The sequence below is a fragment of the Muntiacus reevesi genome, chromosome 1 (assembly GCF_963930625.1).
Source record: "Muntiacus reevesi chromosome 1, mMunRee1.1, whole genome shotgun sequence".
Taxonomy (NCBI): Eukaryota; Metazoa; Chordata; class Mammalia; order Artiodactyla; family Cervidae; genus Muntiacus; species Muntiacus reevesi.
Window position 1 is genome coordinate 120,376,464 of NC_089249.1, and position 21,047 is coordinate 120,397,510.

The 21,047-nt window shown below is 37.8% G+C and overlaps 1 protein-coding gene across 2 annotated transcripts in view; it reads left to right on the plus strand.

The window, feature by feature from the left end:
- Positions 1–21,047, plus strand: part of LOC136149659 (uricase) — a 123,746-nt gene that overhangs the window by 45,664 nt on the left and 57,035 nt on the right. The gene's annotated exons all lie outside the window — the stretch shown is intronic.

Genomic DNA, 21,047 nt, shown 5'->3' on the forward strand with positions numbered 1-21,047 from the left:
TGTCTCAATTCCCCAGTTTATCCCTCTCCCCCCCACCCCGTATCCCCTGGGAGTGTAAGTTTGTTTTCTAATGCAGCTGTGACTCTACTTCTCTTTTGTAAATAAGTTCATTTTTTTTTAAATTGCCAATTTAAAAAAATTCCACATATAAGCTATATCATGTGATATTTGTCTGTGTCTGACATTTCACTCAGTATGACAGTCTCTAGGTCCATGCACGTTGCTGTAAATGGCATTATTTTGTTCTTTTTTTGGCTGAGTAATTTTCCATTGTATATATGTACCACATCTTTATCCATTCCTCATTGATGGACGTTTAGGTTGCTTCCATGTCCTGGCTTTTATACTAGTGCTGCAATGAACATTGGGGTACTTGTGTCTTTTAAATTATGGTTTTCTCTGGGTATATGCCTAGGAATGGAATTGCTGGGTCATATGGTAGTTCTACTTTTAGTTTTTTAAGGAACCTTCATACTGTCCTCCATAGTGGCTGTACCAATTTACATTCCCACCAACAGTGTAGGAGAGTTCCCTTTTCTCCAATCCCTCTCCAGCATTTATTGTTCGTAGATTTTTTTATGATGGCCATTCTGACCATGTGAAGTGATACCTCGTAGTAGCTTTTATTTGTATTTCTCTAATAATTAAGTGATGTTAAGCATCTTTTCATGTGCTTTTTGGCCATCTGTATGTCTTTTTTGGAGAAAAATCTATTTTTTTATTGTGTTTTTTTTTAATGTATATATTGAGCTGCATAAGCTGTTTGTATATTGTAGAGATTAATCCCTTGTTGATTGCTTTGTTTGAGGTATTTTCTCCCATTCTGAGGGTTATCTTTTTGTTTCATTTATGGTTTTCTTTGCTGTGTAAAAGCTTTTAAGCTTAATTAGATCCCATTTGCTTATTTTTGTTTTTAATTTCATTACTCTAGGAGGTGGATCAAAAATTCTTGGGGCAATTTATGTCAAAGAATGTTTTGTCTATGTTTTCCTCTAAGAGTTTTATAGTGTCCAGCCTTATATTTAGGTCTTTAATCCATTTTGAGTTTATTTTTGTGTGTGGTGTTAGGGAGTGTTCTCATTTCATTCTTTTATACGTAGCTGTCCTGTTTTCCCAGCATCATTTATTGAAGAGACTGTCTTTTCTCCATTGTATATTCTTGCCTCTTTTTTCACAGATTAGGTGACCATAGGTACATGGGTTTATCTCTGGACTTTCTATCCTGTTTCATTGGTCTATATTTCTGTTTTTTTCCCCTGTACCATGCTGTTTTGATTACTGTAGCTTTGTAGTATAGTCTGAAGTCAGGGTGCCTTATTTCTCCAGCTCTGTTTTTCTTTCTTAAGATTGCTTTGGCTATTTGAGGCCTTTTGTGTTTGCACACAAATTATAAATTTATTCTAATTCTGTGAAAAGTTCTTTAATAATTTGATAGGGATTACACTGAAATTTGTAGATTGCCTCAAATCTGTAGTCATTTCCCCAATATCAATTCTTCCAATCCAAGAATATGGTATACCTCTCCATCTGTTTGTGTCATCTTTAATTTCTTTCATCAGTATCTTACAGTTTTCTGAGTACAGGTCTTTTGCCTCCTTAGGTAGGCTTATTTCTAAGTATTTTATTCTTTTTGGGGGGATTATACTTAATATTTTAAGTGGAAGTGCTTAACAGCCAACATGGTATAACCTGAACTTAAATGCCAACTTTAAAACTTCATTTTGGAAAGTGATTTTTCCCAAATGCTCTACTTTACCTTCTTAAACAAAATGTCCTGAATATAATTTGACCTTATCTTGGTGACTTGCTTTGAACATCAATCATTGTCCAATGCTACAATGCTGCCATGACCTCAGGAACATTTGAGGTCCTCAGGGCTCTTAGCCCAATGCTAAATGGCTCCATACAGCTGTGAATTTGCAGTTCTTCTGTCCTCCACCCTGTCATTAGTCAATTTTCTGCTGTTTTCAGTGTGTCCTGACTCCCTGCTTCTCATATATTGCCCTCACTTTGTACATACTTGCTGAGTGAGGGCCCAAGAGCAGCTCCAGCCATGCAGCGTGCAGACACAGATGTGGCAAACAGCTTGTTCAGCCACTCAGGTGCCCTTATGCAGAGCCCTGGCCCAAAGGGATTCAGGCTTTCCTGTCTTCAGGTCTCTTCCCTGGGTTCGGGTGAGAGCTGAGGGTGCAGAAGTCTGACTTCTTGGATATAGAGATACAACTGGCAAGCCTCCAGCTTGGTTTAGCCTCTCCTTGGTCACTAGGCATTCTTCCATCTTGGAGGTGTATACACCTGAGTGATCAGGAAGCCCTGATTAAACCCTCATTTGCATATGGTACTGCTCTAAATGAGTCATGGAATCTCACTAGTGTTATGTTCTCGTTTTTCTGTCAATGAGGCCAGATTATTTTGTCTCTGATAAAAGTGGCTGGAGTCTAACAGCTTCCTTTTCTGTTCTTTAGGAACCATGTATCCCAGAGACAGATTACCTCATAGTTAGAGTCTTTGTTTGACATTCCTGGTAGGAGGTATCCTTCTCTCTTGGACTGAGTAGCCCACCTGCACACACAGATACCCACAGATGCAGAGGCAGAAGCCAGGTGGTAATTGCTGCTGCTTTCCCTGCAACTGGATCTGTACACTGACATCTATGTTAACTGCTGGGATGATTTTGATTTTAATTCTTCCAGCACTTTCTCTATTACCAAATTCTCACATAGATAAGAGAGTTGGTTCTTAGGGGTTCAGAATTATAAAGGAAACCAGAATATTACTCCAAAATATGCCACTGTTGCAGAAGGATTATTTTAAGCTAAAGGTACTTGAAAAACAGCAAGTGTAAGAAGGGTGCTCTGATCTCCCCTTTTCTTCCTAAAAGCAGGAGATACAACTTCCATGTGAAAGATGTCATCTCTGTACAAAGAGGAAAGAAACATTCTGATCACCTGAAGTGAGGAGTTGAAGCTAAGAGAATTCTGTACAAACAGACCTGGTTAAAATCATTCTTTTCTTTCATTAGCCTCCCTGTTTATTTTAGTTACTTTTCTACAACTGCCTCTAGTTGTTTAACCCAGTGTAAAAGCATTCAGGTTTTACCACTTCTTTGGGTCTTCATTTCCTTGTGAAGGCCCCCATAAACTTAGAAATTTTTTAATGTAAAACTTATATTACATAAAACTTGTATTATTTTTCCCCTGTTAGCTCTCTTGTATCAGTTTAATTCTTAGTCCTGGCTGGAAACTCTAAGAGGGTAGAGGCAAAGTTTTGCCTGCCTTACAATTAGCTCTGGAAAATGATAGCTTTGCCTCTGGAAGAAGTGGTCAGCGTTTTCTGTTGTCCTCTCTTTTAAAATGTCTAGTAAATCTCTAGAAGTAGAGGGTTGTATGGGTGTACACCAGGCATAAACCTATAGGTGGACTCACATTTTCACGGGCAGATGTGATGTAGTCAGGGGTATTGGCAGGAGCTGCCAGTGGGCATCTTAGCATTCAGTTACCATGACATTACTAATGGTAGGTGTTGCTATCCAGCTTTTATACAGTGCCTATTAGGTGTACAGTGATTGCTGAATCATCAATAATGAGATCCTGGAGGTTGTAAAAGTCAGGATAGCTTCCCCTGTTTCCCTTTCTCCAAAGCAATTTTTTCACTTCAGTGTTACATAATGTGCTTTGTGGTTATGGTGGTAAAATCTACTTCCAAGAAAGAGAATAAAAAATTGAAATTGATAGAAAGCTGTTACATTTGATAAAAATGATACCTTTTTTTTGTATAAACAAACATGTATATTCATAGATACATAGAAAAATCATTTGAAAAAATGTACATAAGGGAATTAACCATAGTTTTGTATGGGTAATGACAGAAGTACTTTGAAAAGCGTGAATTGGCTTTATAGAGATAAATTTGCATACAATAAATCACATCCAGGTTGAGTACAGTTTGATGAATTTTGACAGTATATAAGAATTCGTAACCATCACCACCACAAAAAGTTTCTCTACGTCCCCTTTAATCTTTTCTATCTCCCCAACCCTCCAGGCCCAGGCAACCACTGATCTGCTTTTTTTCAAGTGTACTTTGAATTATTTTTCTTTTGCTTGTCTGTATAATACTTTTCAGTGAACATGTATCTTTTTTTAATAAAAAAAAGCTATTTTAAAATTTGAAAATTATGTTAAACACAGGAAAGGAATATAAAAAAATTAGTCTATGAAATAGTTATTTCGAATTGATTCATATATTTCTCTCCCATAAAATATGCACCAAAGAGTAGGATTTTCATTTTCCTGTTTTGCCCCTGACTCTGAAGGACCTCCCCATCCATCTCCCAACCCACAATCCAGTCATTTAGCTGACCCAGAGTCACTCAGCCCAAACCTGCCCAAAGTTGGGAGCTCCCCACCCCCTTCAGATTCAATAGTATCTAGGGCTTATAACAATCTTCTCACCCAAAATAGAAAAAAAGAGAGAGAGACCCCTTTTCCGATGTTTGTAGATACATGACATTGATATAATTTATTGTACAGGGCAATCATTCAAATTATTCTTCTTCCTTCAATTCTCTTTGAAATACCTTCTGACCATAGTGATAATTTAATATAGTGGAAGCTTAACACAGTCCAAATATGTTAAAAAGATTGCCTTCCATGGATAGCACTTCTGCCAAACCACTGGAAACATTCTGAGACTAAAGGACATGAAGAAATTGTGGTGAATGAAATAGACAGGATCTTGGGATTAGGTAAGGATGCTGCAGACCTTGAAAGCTGGTAGCTTCTCGACCTAAAAAGGTTATGAAGCAGATCCGAGATTAGCTGTTGGGGTATGCAAAGTAATTCCATTAAAGCCGAAACAAATCATCAAATATTTGTTGAAGACCTGCCTGCCTAATATCCAGATACAAAATCCTCTTTGTACCATGTACACTTTGAGTGATGTAGCCCAGTAGCCCTGATCAAAACAATTTTATTTAGTCCACATTGCCTTAGAGGAGTAGGGATACAATAAACACTGATGCTTATCTTGTAGAAGAACTTTACATATATTATGTTTCTTAACTGTCTCCATTTCACAGATGAGAAAGTCAAGGCTTTGAAGACTTAAGTAGATTGGCTGAGGCTGCATGGAAAGCAGCAGAATTGAAATTTAAACCTTCAAAGCCCTGATCTCGTGAAGGGCCTCATGCCTGTTTGCTCTGCAAATATGGCTCCAGTGTCCTTTAGTCTACTTATTAATCTTGTATTGAAAGCACTTGCAAAAATTTCTCATGGATATTTGCAAGGCTCATGCCTGCACCTTTCTCTTCTCTGAGAATATTTCTTATATTCATTTCCTCTTGACTCTTCAAATGTGAGATAAAGTAAAAAATTACTGGCTTATATTTATTCATCTGTTTGTTACTGAGAAAACATTATCACCATGGAGAAAGAGAACAATTCAAATAAATGGCATTCTCAGTTCTTTTACTGTATTTACACCTGTGTCTGTTAGACCAATTTATTCATGGGACTGAGTAGTTGTTAAGAGTGTGATATAGACAGAGCAGTTGATTTTTCCCTCAATCTCTGAATTATTAAGATTAATTAATGTAGTTAACCTTTATTGTTGTTCTGATAGTCTTAAATGGAAGGTGGGGAAATTTTTTATGTGCTAAGAACTAAGTATTTTACAAAGATTATCTTATTCCTTTTATTAACATTCTTGTTTTTCAGTTTAAGAAGGTAGCTTAGAAAGGTTAAATAATTTGTAGAAGGTCATACAGCTGATAGTTGCTCAAGTTCAACAGAGGTGGCTTTCAAACCCAGGCTGTGTGATTCCAGAGCTGTTATCCTCTGTTGTCATTCAGTCAATAAATCATGTCTGACTTTGCATGCCCATGGATGGCAGCACGCCAAGTTCCTCTGTCCTCTACTATCTCCTGGAGTCTGTTACACTGTGCTACACCTCTTCCCAAATTGAACTGGGCTCTTTTAGGGTGGCATACTGAATTCATTCACATAACAAATACATTTGACATTTCTTTGGCAAAAAAAATGTGGGGGAAAGACAGCAACAAAAATCAAGCAATATTAGAAATAAATGAATCAAATGGAGAGAGAAGAAGAAGAAAGGCCAGTTAACAAGGGAAAAGAAGTGAAAGGGGGTGGGGGTCAATTGGGATCTTGGTCTCTAACCAGCGCTGCCTGAAGTAGAGAGCTGTGTTGATGCTTTTAAGGAGATCTGGCAGAGAGTTACATGGCATGAACCAATTCCTATAGAGTGATGAGTTATTTTAATTGTTTGGCTGCTGTGTGGCTTCTAAAAGTCTTTAGTAAAGAGAAGTGTCAGCAAGACTGGGGTGAATGAGACAAAAGGGATGGGCTTTTAAAGTGATTAATTGGAAAGCAGTGTATTCATTGTATAAGTGCTGGCAAGATGGATAAGAAATCATTCTGATTCCTTTATGGTGCTGCCTCACAGAGGCTCAGTCACATGAGGTTGTAACAACTGTTCTGAATGGAGCATGGTTCTAAAAAGGTCACAGTCATATAAGTCATAGGGACAGTTTACAATAGAGGACATCGTTTTCACCTGACCTTGCTCACCCAGCCACCTGCAGGACACTGGTGACAATGGATTCTGAGTGAGAGAATGTGTGCAAATTCATTGCCATTGTTACACAAAGGATTCTAGATATCTTGCCAGTGTTCAGTAATAGAATCTTTTTACAGTACATAAGCAAATATTTATTGAGCACCTACTATATCTTGGGTTCCACTATGGAAATAACTATAGTTATTATTAATTTAGGCATGAAATCCTGATAGCTTTTTTTTTTTCCATTTATTTTTATTAGTTGGAGGCTTATTATTTTACAATATTGTAGTGGTTTTTGCTGTATATTGACATGAATCAGCCATGGATTTACATGTGTTCACCATCCTGATCTCCCCTCCCACCTCCCTCTCCATCCCATCCGTCTGGGTCTTCCCAGTGCACCAGCCCTGAGCACATGTCTCATGCATCCAACCTGGGCTAGTGATCTGTTTCACCCTTGATAGTATACTTGTTTCAATGCTGTTCTCTCAGAATATCCCACCCTCGCCTTCTCCCACAGAGTCTAAAAGTCTGTTCTGTACATCTGTGTCTCTTTTTCTGTTTTGCATATAGGGTTATCATTACCATCTTTTTAAATTCCATATATATGCGTTAGTATACTGTATTGGTCTTTATCTTTCTGGCTTACTTCACTCTGTATAATGGGCTCCAGTTTCATCCATCTCATTAGAACGGATTCAAATGAATTCTTTTTAATGGCTGAGTAATATTCCATAGTGTATATGTACCACGGCTTCCTTATCCATTTGTCTGCTGATGGGCATCTAGATTGCTTCCATGTCCTGGCTATTATAAACAGTGCTGAGATGAACACTGGAGTACACGTGTCTCTTTCAGATCTGGTTTTCTCAGTGTGTATGCCCAGGAATGGGATTGTTGGGTCATATGGCAGTTCTATTTCCAGTTTTTTAAGGAATCTCCACACTGCTCTCCATAATGGCTGTACTAGTTTGCATTCCCTCCAACAGTGTAAGAGGGTTCCCTTTTCTCCACACCCTCTCCAGCATTTATTGCTTGTAGACTTTTGGATAGCAGCCATCCTGACTGGCATGTAATGGTACCTTATTGAGGTTTTGATTTGCATTTCTCTGATAATGAGTGATGTTGAGCATCTTTTCATGTGTTTGTTAGCTATCTGTATGTCTTCTTTGGAGAAATGTCTGTTTAGATCTTTGGCCCATTTTTTGATTGGGTCATTTATTTTTCTGGAATTGAGCTGCAGGAGTTGCTTGTATATTTTTGAGATTAATCCTTTGTCTGTTTCTTCATTTGCTATTATTTTCTCCCATTCTGAGGGCTGTCTTTTCACCTTGTGTATAGTTTCCTTTGTTGTGCAAAATCTTTTAAATTTCATTAGGTCCCATTTGTTTATTTTTGCTTTTATTTCCAATATTCTGGGAGGTGGGTCATAGAGGATCCTGCTGTGATTTATGTTGGAGAGTGTTTTGCCTATGTTCTCCTCTAGGAGTTTTATATTTTCTGGTCTTACATTTAAATCTTTAATCCATTTTGAGTTTATTTTTCGTAAGGTGTTAGAAAGTGTTCTAGTTTCATTCTTTTACAAGTGGTTGACCAGTTTTCCCAGCACCATTTGTTAAAGAGGTTGTCTTTTTTCCATTGTATATTCTTGCTTCCTTTGTCGAAGATAAGGTGTCTGTAGGTACGTGGATATATCTCTAGGCTTTCTATTTTGTTCCATTGATCTATATTTCTGTCTTTGTGCCAATACCATACTGTCTTGATGACTGTGGCTTTGTAGTAGAGCCTGAAGTCAGGCAGGTTGATTCCTCCAGCCCCATTCTTGTTTCTCAAGATTGCTTTGGCTATTCAAGGTTTTTGTATTTCCATACAAATTGTGAAATTATTTGTTCTAGTTCTGTGAAGAATACCATTGGTAGCTTGATAGGGATTGCATTGAATCTATAGATTGCTTTGGGTAGTATACCCATTTTCACAGTATTGATTCTTCCAATCCATGAACACGGTATATTTCTCCATCTATTTGTGTCCTCTTTGATTTCTTTCATCAGGGTTTTATAGTTTTCTATGTATAGGTCTTTTGTTTCTTTAGGTAGATATACTCCTAAGTATTTTATTCTTTTTGTTGCAATGGTGAATGGTATTGTTTCCTTAATTTCTCTTTCTGTTTTCTCATTGTTAGGGTATAGGAATGCAAGGGATTTCTGTGTGTTAATTTTATATCCTGCAACTTTACTACATTCATTGATTAGCTCTAGTAATTTTCTGCTGAGTCTTTAGGGTTTTCTATGTAGAGGATCATGTCATCTGCAAACAGTAAGAGTTTCACTTCTTCTTTTCCTATCTGGATTCCTTTTATTTCTTTTTCTGCTCTGATTGCTGTGGCCAAAACTTCCAAAACTATGTTGAATAGTAGTGGTGAGAGTGGGCACTCTTGTCTTGTTCCTAATTTAGGGGAAATGCTTTCAATTTTTCACTATTGAGGATAATGCTTGCTGTGGGTTTGTCATATATAGCTTTTCTTATGTTGAGGTATGTTCCTTCTGTTCCTGCTTTCTGGGGAGTTTTTATCATAAATGGATGTTGAATTTTGTCAAAGGCTTTTTCTGCATCTATTGAGATAATCATATAGTTTTTATCTTTCAATTTGTTAATGTGGTGTATTACATTGATTGATTTGCAGATATTAAAGAATCCTTGCATTGCTGGGATAAAACCCACTTGGTCATGATGTATGATCTTTTTAATACATTGTTGGATTCTGTTTGATAGAATTTTGTTAAGGATTTTTGCATATATTCATCAGTGATATTGGCCTGTAGTTTTCTTTTTTTGTGGCATCTTTGTCTGGTTTTGGAATTAGGGTGATGGTGGCCTCATAGAATGAGTTTGGAAGTTTACCTTCTTCTGCAATTTTCTGGAAGAGTTTGAGTAAGATAGGTGTTAGCTCCTCTCTAAATTTTTGGTAGAATTCAGCTGTGAAACCATCTGGTCCTGGGCTTTTGTTTGGAAGATTTCTGATTACAGTTTCAATTTCTGTGCTTGTGATGGGTCTGTTAAGATCTTCTATTTCTTCCTGGTTCAGTTTTGGAAAGATACTTTTCTAGGAATTTGTCCATTTCTTCCAAGTTGTCCATTTTATTGGCATAGAGCTGCTGGTAGTAATCTCTATGATCCTTTGTATTTCAATGTTGTCTGTTGTGATCTCTCCATTTTCATTTCTAATTTTGTTAATTTGGTTCTTCTCCTTTTGTTTCTTAATGAGTCTTGCTAACAGTTTGTCAATTTTGTTTATCTTTGCAAAAAACCAACTTTTAGCTTTGTTGATTTTTGCTATGGTCTCTTTTGTTTCTTTTGCATTTATTTCTGCCCTAATTTTAAAGATTTCTTTCTTTCTACTAACCCTGGGGTTCTTCCTTTCTTCCTTCTCTAGTTATTTTAGGTATAGAGCTAGGTTATTTATTTGACTTTTTTCTTGTTTCTTGAGGTAAGCCTGTAATGCTATGAACCTTCCCCTTAGCACTGCTTTTATAGTGTCCCAGAGGTTTTGGATTGTTGTATTTTCATTTTCATTTGTTTCTATGCATATTTTTATTTCTTTTTTGATTTCTTCTATGACTTGTTGGTTATTCAGAAGCATGTTATTTAGCCTCCATATGTTTGAATTTTTAATAGTTTTTTTCCTGTAATTGAGATCTAGTCTTACTGCATTATGGTCAGAAAAGATGACTGGAATGATTTCAATTTTTTTGAATTTTCCAAGACTAGATTTATGGCCCAGGATGTGATCTATTCTGGAGAAGGTTCCGTGTGCACCTGAGAAAAAGATGAAATTGATTGTTTTGGGGTGAAATGTCCTACAGATATCAATTAGGTCTAGCTGGTCGATTGTGTCATATAAAGTTTGTGTTTCCTTGTTATTTTTCTGTTTAGTTGATCTATCCATAGGTGTGAGTGGGGTATTAAAGTCTCCCACTATTATTGTGTTATTGTTAATTTCCCCTTTCGTACTCATTAGCATTTGCCTTACATATTGCGGTGCTCCTATGTTGGGTGCATATATATTTATAATTGTTGTATCTTCTTCTTGGATTGATCCTTTGATCATTATGTAGTGTCCTTCTTTGTCTCTTTTCACAGCCTTTATTTTAAAGTCTATTTTATCTGATATGAGTTTTGCGACTCCTGCTTTCTTTTGGTCTCCATTTGCGTGAAATATTTTTTTCCAGCCCTTCACTTTTAGTCTGTATGTGTCCATTGTTTTGAGGTGGGTCTCTTGTAGACAGCATATATAGGGGTCTTGTTTTTGTATGCATTCAGCCAGTCTTTGTCTTTTGGTTGGGGCATTCAACCCATTTACATTTAAGGTAATTATTGATAGGTGTGGTCCCGTTGCCACTTACTTTGTTGTTTTGGGTTCATGTTTATACAACCTTTGTGTGTTTCCTGTCTAGGGAAGATCCTTTAGCATTTGTTGGAGAGCTGGTTTGGTGGTGCTGAATTCTCTCAGCTTTTGCTTGTCTGTAAAGCTTTTGAATTCTCCTTCATATCTGAATGAGATCCTTGCTGGGTACAGTAATCTAGGTTGTAGGTTATTCTCTTTCATTACTTTAAGTATGTCCTGCCATTCCCTTCTGGCCTGAAGAGTTTCTATTGAAAGATCAGCTGTTATCCTTATGGGAATCTCCTGGTGTGTTATTTGTTGTTTCTCCCTTGCTGCTTTTAATATTTGTTCTTTGTGTTTGATCTTTGCTAATTTGATTAATATGTGTCTTGGGGTGTTTCTCCTTGGGTTTATCCTGTTTGGGACTCTCTGGGTTTCTTGGACTTGTATGACTATTATTTCCTTCCCCATTTTAGGGAAGTTTTCAGCTATTATCTCCTTGAGTATTTTCTCATGGCCTTTCTTTTTGTCTTCTTCTTCTGGGACTCCTATGATTCTAATGTTGGGGCATTTCACATTGTCCCAGAGGTCCCTGAGGTTGTCCTCATTTCTTTTGATTCTTTTTTCTTTCTTCCTCTCTGCTTCATTTATTTCCACCATTTTATCTTCTACCTCGCTTATCCTATCTTCTGCCTCTGTTATTCTACTGTTGTTTCCCTCCAGAGTGTTTTTGATCTCATTTATTGCATTATTCATTTTTAATTGACTCTTTTTTATTTCTTCTAGGTCCTGTTAAACTTTCTTGCATTTTCTCAATCTTTGTCTCCAGGTTGTTTATCTGTAACTCCATGTTGTTTTCAAGATTTTGGATCATTTTTATTATCATTATTCTAAATTCTTTTTCAGGTAGATTCCCTATCTCCTTCTCGTTTGTTTGACTTGCTGGGCATTTTCATGTTCCTTTACCTGTTGGGCATTTCTCTGCCTTTTCATCTTGTTTAGATTGCTGTGTTTGGAGTGGCCTTTCTGTATTCTGGTGGTCTGTGGTTCCTTTTTATTGTGGATGATTCTCCCAGTGGGTGAGGTTGGACGATTGTCTTGTCAAGGTTTCTTGGTTAGGTACGTTTGTGTCGGTGTTTCGGTGCATGGAACTGGATTTCTTCTCTCTCCTTTTGAAGACAATGTGCTGCTTTTCTGGGCACCTGATGTCCTCTGCTAGTGATCAGAAGTTGTTTTGTGCAGTTTGCTCAGCGTTCAAATGTTCTTCTGATGAATTTGTAGGGGAGAAAATGGTCTCTCCGTCCTATTCCTCCATCATCTTAGCTCCTCCCTCCTGATAGCTTTTAAAAAAAACTCTCACATTAATCTTTTTGTTTCACTTGTTACTATCTTAGGTCAGGGCCTCATATCTTACATCAGGATTATTGTTAAAGCCTCCTAAAATGGAATAGATTAGAAAATAATAAATTGTTTTATAGTTCAAGGGATATCATTTAGTTCAAATCAATTATAAGGCTCAGATTCTACCAGGGATCAACATCTCTTAAATCATTGCCTTTATCATAGTGTTCACCTATCTTCTCAAGGATACTCAGGATTTTCCCACAGAGTTTAATTCATAGTTTGGCTTTAAGGTCCCACCTTGTATTGTGATCCTACTCTGTCTAGTCTCATTTTTCTCAAGTTCCCAAAGCACATCCTCTCCTTTAGATGACCCTAATGCTTTTGAACTGTGGTGTTGGAGAAGACTCTTGAGAGTCCCTTGGACTACAAGGAGATCCAACAAGTCCATCCTAAAGGAGATCAGTCCTGGGTGTTCATTGGAAGGACTGATGTTGAAGCTGAAACTCCAATACTTTGGCCACCTCATGCGAAGAGTTGACTCATTGGAAAAGACCCTGATGCTGGGAGGGATTGGGGGCAGGAGGAGAAGGGGACGACAGAGGATGAGATGGCTGGATGGCATCACTGACTCGATGGACATGCAACCGGGAGTTGGTGATGGACAGGGAGGCCTGGCGTGCTGCAATTCATGGGGTCACAAAGAGTCAGACACAACTGAGCGACAACTGAACTGAACTGAACTGAACTTCTTACAGTTTTCTCTCACTCATATGGTACTCTGGTCTGCCTCTGAGACTTTGTTCATGATATTTCTTTCTCCTAAAACATCTTTCCTCCTATTCCTACTGTCTAAATTCCACCATGAACATGAGTTTGAGCAAACTTTGGGAGGACAGGGAAGACTGTCATGCTGCAGTCCATGGGGTCAAAGAATCAGACATAGCTTAGGAACTGAACAACAGTAACTACATCTTTGATGAAGCCTTCTTGACTGTTCCAGTCTCCACTTATCATCTCTCTCAAACCACGAGTGATACTATAATGCATTCCATAAATTAGGGAATAATTGTAGAACTTCAGGATTGAAAAGGTCTTTTAGATAACCCAGTTATATTTTTTAATCCGTGTGCTAATCTCCACTACTACAGCCTTCCCAATGAGCTTTTGCTCTTCACTCAAACATATATTCTGGCAGATCTCACCAACTTTACATTCATTCATACATTCAACCAATGTTTGCTGAGCACCCAATGTTCCAGGCATTGTACAAGGGGCTAGGAATTCAACAGTGAATAGAAAGCAAAAGTCCATGTACCACCATGAAGATAATATCATATAGGGATGAATGCTAAAATAAAATAGTGTTGCACTGCAAAGTGACTGGAGATTCTAACTTAGATAGGGTGACCAGAAAAGCCTTCTCATCAGAATTTACCTTAATGCTAAGGGCCCTAATGATAAAAGGCCAACCATGTACACATCTGGGGAAAAAGCTTTTCAGACAGCAGTACTAGCAAGTACATAATGCCAAGGTCGGGTTGGTGAGTTTGAGGAATAGGAGGAATGACAGTAGGTGACCTGTAATGAGTGGGTGGGAGAGCAGTGGGACAGGGGCTAGAGAGAAGCCTAGTATGGTAGATCCCATAGAGCTCATTGGCCATGGGTAAATGTTTTGACAACATGGTTTGTACTTCATTTGAGCTGGATGTGATTCACTCTATTTTTCACTGCTTTATCCTACCTCAGCCTCTAGATGTCATACAGAACAAGTATAGACCCTCCTCCACAGAAAAGTCTTTTATATATTTGAAGATTTGTATACTGTTCCCAGTGATCCTTTTTGGGGGTAGACATTTCTGTTTCTTTCTTTTTTGTTTCTTTGTACTGTTTCCTCTTCTGTTACAGAGGCCATCTTTATTCTGGCCCATTTCTTCTACCCATCCTTCACTGTTTGTGTATTTGTCATAAACATGAAACCTGGGCCACCACCTATTTATTATTTGCTCTTTCTAATATATGTTCAGTGCATACATCTCAGTATTATAGTATCTTCTTTTGTTTCTTTTTTTCAGCCAGTCACACTGCATAGTCATATTGTGTTTTCTGCCAAAGTCCATGAATCATTTTCTGTCATCTGCTGTTAAATTATATGTTCCTTCAACCTGTTACCTCTATGATGGTCATTGTGGGGTTTTGTTGTTGTTAATTTTGGATTCAAGGGAAGAGACTTATATTTATCTTTATTATATTCAGTATTATTTAATTTAATCTATTACACCAGCCTTTCAAGTTTCCTTGGGAATAAATGTCATCATCTGTAGGATCTACTATTTTTTTTTTACCTGCTTGTCATATAAAAATGTAATTAACGTGTTTTCTGGATACTCACCAAAGTCATCTAAAAATATTTATGGAACAGACCTAAGGGCAGACTCAAATTTAAGATCCTTAAGGGCAGAAACTGTCTGTCTTGTTCCTTGTTGTTCCTTTTTCTCATCACATTGTTTAGTACAGATTATGTCTGATGGATTAAATTGGAAAAAAAAGTGCTCAGGTTCTTTGGTATGACACCAGGAACCTCCTTTTAAATGGACATAAATTCACCTTGACTACCCTTTGAATAATGTGTAAATTCATTAGTCTGTATTCACATTCACCCAATGTTATCATCTTGACCACAGGATATTGAGAGATATCTATTTTGTTGCTATTCAAGGATTTCCAACCTACTACAATTTTGCTGTTGCTGCTGTTTAGGTCACTAAGTCGTGTCCTACTGTTTGTGACCCCATGGATTGTAACCAGCCAGGCCCCTCTGTCCATGGGATTTCCCAGGCAAGACTACTCGGAGTAGGTTGCCATTTCTTTCTCCAGTGGTCTTCCCCATCCAGAGATCGAACTCATATCTCCTTCATTGGTAGGCAGATTCTTTACCACTGATCCATCTGTAACTCTTGTCCAAATGGAAATGAGGTAGTCAGAGATGCTGACTCTTAGAGGGCTTGGTTCATTCTCAAACTTGCACATTGTCTAACTGATCATTTTCTAAGGTCTTAAAATCTGGCCCTTTAAAGATTCACTGTAGGATCATTCTGGTGATTAAATTTCAGACCATACCTTCCATCCTTTTTTGGAAATTAAGATGATATTTGCCTGCCCTCCATGTTTTTGCAAAGATCTCTGGTCTTTCCGTAGTTTTCAGCTGTAATTTATTGGGCCTGAAAACATGAACTCAAGGTAGGGTAACTTTCTTAAAATATGCTTTCTTTAAAATTACTTTGCAGAAGTCTTGATTTAGTCATCCCTGTCCATTTTTTCTGTACCTTCTCAGTTTGAATACCATTCACCTTTACTGAAAATACAGAAATAAAAGAGACAAAGATTTTTTTTTTTTTTTTTTGGTATTCACAAACTACTATTTGTTCCAGTGTATCCTGATCAAATATAAGCATAAAATTTTTTTGTTAACCTTAGCATTTTTTTGCACAAGTAGCCTTTTTTCTTTCATGTAATTCTGTATATAGATTAATGCCATTTTTAAATTCTTTTTTCATTGATCTTTTTCTCTTATGGTTTGTATGCAACTGTTACATATAACCTCATGAGAAAACTGTATAATTACATTGCTTTTCCATTTCTTTCTCATAGAGAAACCATATAGTCAGAATTTCATTTTTGGTAACTTCTTAACTCCTTAAACTATATCCCCTTAAAGAATCTTCTGCCGTGGAATCATATTTTCTTTTGTACCTCAATCTCAGGCTTTCTAATCTTAGGCTATATTCAACTTCTGTTTTCCTGATGATCATCTAGAAAAGTTTTCTCCTGGGACACCATTACTTTCCTTTCACCAACAAACTCCTCCTTTCTGGCAAGTTTTGGCTCAGAGTTGAAATTCCTCTAGATACTTCATCTGCTCTTTGGAAGATGAAATTGTCTGTGTATTAAACTAAAAGTTAATCAAGAATTAACTTTAGCTGGATGAGACCCTTAGTAAATGTCTGAATATTTGAAACTATGTCATAACTCTTTCTTATTCTATCCCATCAAGTGCTTCCTATGAAAGCATATTTACCATGTCATGCTACAATATCAAATGTATCTTCTTTATAACACATATTCTATGTTAGTATGTAAAACACCTGATGTTATGAGACTGTGAGACTTGTTTAGGACACAATTCTCTATTATTTTTATTGAAATGATTTGCAACACACTCATAGTCATGCTTTTTTCTACATAATTTAGATAAGAATTGTTTGCTTGCAAGAATTAGGTACCTCCTCAAAATAAACTAAACTAAATATGGGGGCCTTAATGACAGAATAAGGTCTTAAAATCTATGTTATAGAATATGTGACCATAGAGGATAGCTGAGCTCCACAAGGAACTCAACTGACATCTGACACTTAGGAATTGCTATCTCTCTGTGCTTCTTTTATTTTGAGGTTCGTCTGTACCATTTCCCAGCTTCTGCATCCTAGCATTTGTTGGTTATGTTTGCACAAGGGAAAAAATGGTGATGCTATCTGCAATGGACGTGATCAAGTGTCCAATGCCCAAACTCAGTCTTGGTACCCCTACTGTATCTCCCATATCTAATTGCCTTGAAACAGCCTATAACTTATGTTCTTTGGTGTTACAAGCTCACTTGTTCCAGCCATTTGGATCTAGCGAAGAAAGATCTTTTCTTGACACCAACAAACTAGGGAAAATAGCTTTTCTAAGAAGAGGGCACAGCAGAAAAATGTCTTGGAGTTTCCATGTTAGAACTACCATCTTTTACTCTAATTATTATTGCTATAGGTTTATTTCTAACTTTTCCTCATAATTACATTAAGTAGTTTATAGACAAACAGTCTTACCCTTCTTGGAAAGATACAGTCCCATCTTAGACATGGCTCTTAAATTTCATTGTTTTAAGTCATGGTTTAGAAAATTTAATTCACTAGTATCTCCCATATTTTCCTCTTTCTCCCAAAGGGAATCAATTTAAAATACCTCATGTTCTCAAATATTTGTCTCCTTCCAAAAATGTTATTACCCTAAAGATATGTCCCAATTGTCTCTATGGGAATCAGCTTGACTAGGTAACAATCCTGGGCACATGCTTGAAAAAGATAGCAATACTGGCTCTCGTTTGGTTTATTATAGCTGCCTCGAAGTTCCACCATAGGGAGCTACCAACACCAACATATATTCCTTTATCCCAGGGTTAGTATTTGATAGCCTTGAACTACCAGGACTATTTAGTTCTGGCATTTTTTTCCTTCCTCAAGGAAGGTCCAGTCACATCCCATCTCTACTTCAATGAGAAACACATCCTTTCTTTGCATTTCCAATGAACCAGCACCTTCTATTTCTTCTCTCTCTCACATTCCTATGCTTTTATTCTGTGATTTCTGATTTTGACTCTCTTCTCCGATAGATTGTTCTGTTGAAATTGGTATGAAACCACTTTTCTAGTAAATTGGTATGAAACCACTTTATTTTTGAGAGTAAATCTCAAACTTATTGTGCATGTTTATTTAGTTCATTTGAATTTCTTCACCTTTGCTATCTCTTTTTCCTTTTATTCATTACTATTTTTACTTTATTTTATTCATTTTATTTTATTTTACTTTTTTTACTTTACTTTTATTTACTTTATTTTATTTACTTTATTTACTTTTACTTTTTTTACTTTATTTTATTTTATTCATTACTATTCATTTATTCATTACTATTATACTATTATTATTTATTCATTATTATTAATTCACTACTCATTTTATTCATTCATACTGTTGGATCAAGTTTTTCTTACCAAGTTCAAGTTCTCTCTGCTCACCACATGACAGGCCAATAAATTGGGAGACAAGTTGTTGGGGCAAAGAATAGTGACTTTAATCGGAAAGCTAGCAGACTGAGATGATGGCAGATTAGCATCTCAATTAAATAAATAAATAAAAGAGCCCCATCTTTTCTCAGCCCACATTCCAGGATCCCTTTATACAGAGTAGGGGGAGGGGCCCACTGTGGTGCTGACCAGTGACTGAGAGGGGCTGCTATAGGTTACTTAGCAGTTACTTCCCACTTTCTGGTTACTTCCCACTGAACAGAGGTGATAAGGGTGTGATCATGAAATGGAAGTGATTGGCTTGGGGCCTGGAATATTCCTAAAATTTTTAGTAAGCAAAACACTTCTCTGTCCTTAATTGCAACTATTTGAACATAATGAAATTCCTTCTGTGATGAAATTTTAATCTCATCAACATCATCTCTGTGATGAAATTTTACTCTTTTTGAAGAGCAATCTTAACCCTTCTAAGAATTCACAAATCTATTAGAACTGGACATGGAACAACAGACTGGTTCCAAATAGGAAAAGGAGTATATCAAGGCTGTATATTGTCACCCTGCTTATTTAACTTATATGCAGAGTACATCATGAGAAACGCTGGGCTGGAAGAAGCACAAGCTGGAATCAAGATTGCTGGGAGAAATATCAATAACCTCAGATATGCAAATGACACCACCCTTATGGCAGAAAGTTAAGATGAACTAAAAAGCCTCTTGATGAAGTGAAAGAGGAGAGTGAAAAAGCTGGCTTAAAGCTTAACATTCAGACAACTAACATCATGGCATCTGGTCCCATCACCTCATGGGAAATAGATGGGGAGACAGTGGAAACAGTGTCAGACTTTATTCTTTTGGGCTCCAAAATCACTGTGGATGGTGACTGCAGCCATGAAATTAAAAGACTCTTACTCCTTGGAAGGAAAGTTATGACCAACCTAGATAGCATATTAAAAAGCAGAGACATTACTTTGCCAACAAAGGTCTGTCTGGTCAAGGCTATGGTTTTTCCAGTGGTCATGTATGGAGGTGAGAGTTGGACTGTGAAGAAAGCTGAGTGCCGAAAAACTGATGCTTTTGAACTATGGTGTTGGAGAAGACTCTTGAGAGTCCCTTGGACTGCAAGGAGATCCAACCAGTCCATCCTGAAGGAGATAAGTCCTGGGTGTTCATTGGAAGGACTGATGCTGAAGCTGAAACTCCAATACTTTGGTCACCTCATGTGAAGAGTTGATTCGTTGGAAGAAACCCTGATGCTTGGAGGGATTGGGGGCAGGAGGAGAAGGAGGTGACAGAGGATGAGATGGCTGGATGGCATCACTGACTCGATGGGCATGAGTTTGAGTCAACTCCGGGAGTTGGTGATGGACAGGGAGGCCTGGCGTGCTGCGATTCATGGGGTCGCAAAGAGTCGGACACGACTGAGTGAATGAACTGAACTGAACTGAACTGAACTGAACTGATTGCTCTCTAGGCCTCTCAGGAGTTGGGTCATTTTCTGATGTCAGTGGGGCTACTTTAACCCAAGTGTGATGAATCCATGGTTTTACTCTAGCTAGCTTGATGGATGAGTGTGTGATGAATAATACCACATGTGGTCCTACCCACCTTGCAGTCAGCTGGTGTTCAGGCCCTTGTTTTCTACAGGTTTTAAGGAGGATTCAGTCTCCAGACCAGAAAGGATGTAAGACTAACTCAGTTGGATAAGCAGACCTGCTGGAAACAAAGTCATGAACAGAGGTTAGTATAGTGTCCAGAGTTCAACATAGTTGGCAACTGTTAGATTGTTCAGAGCATTTATAGATTCTCCTGCCCAGGCAGACATCTGGAATGGCCTACCATACAATATTTCAAAGGAGCTTAAATTAAGCCTGCTTCTGGGAGTCACGTTGATCCATAGCAAGGCAACTGGCAAGGCCTTATCCCAAGTTAAATTTGTCTCTTGATATATTTTAGCAATGCTCCTTTTTAATGTATGATTCATTTTCTCAGTTTTTCCTGTTGATTGTGGACTCCAGGATGAATGTAACTTTCAATTAATTTGAAGTACTTTAGACACTTGTTGGGTTATTCTAGAAACAAACACAGGCCCATCACCTCTTTGGTGGGAGTTAGGCAGTCCAAACTGGGGGATAATTTCCTTAAGGAGGACTTTAACACCTTCAGAATCTTTTCCTGACCTGGTGGGATATGCTTCTAACTATCCTGTAAAAGTGTCCACAAATGCTAGCAGGTATCCAAAATTCCCTGTGGCTTGAGGCATTTGAGTAAAGTCTATAGGCCAGTCCTTGGTGCACGGGCTCCTCTGTGTTGGGTCCCCATCTGGGGAGGTCTGACAGCAGTCTGGGTTATTTTTAGCACAAATTCTATAATTTTGAGTGACTTGTTGGATGGTCCTTTGTGGGTTAGGCCCCGTTACATATTTTTGTGTCCACTGTAAGGTGACATCTCTCCTAGAAAGGGTACCATTATGAATGTGCTGCACACAGTGTCCAAGAGGACCTCGGGAAGTGAAACATTTCTGTGTGCATGACACTCCCAACCAAGAGAGGTGTGACGAAGGGTGAATCTCCACTCTTTGACCCTCTCCTTGCCTTTTCTGAATACACAGGCTGGTATTTTGACATGGCAGACTGTGGGAGAAGTCATGGCTTGACCATCCCCCTCCTTGGCACCTTCTTTATAGCTTGGTCAGATAACCAGTTGCCTTTTATTAAATGAGCCTTGCCCTTTTGGTGGCCTGGGAAGTGTATTATGGCCCCTTGTGGGGGTTTATGGACTGCTTCAAGGAGTGACAGGATTTCAGAAGCATGTTTTAAGTCTTCATTGTTTGAAATGAGGAGCCCCTTCTCTTTCCAGATTGCCCTGGGAGCATGCACCACAGAGAATGCACAGAGAG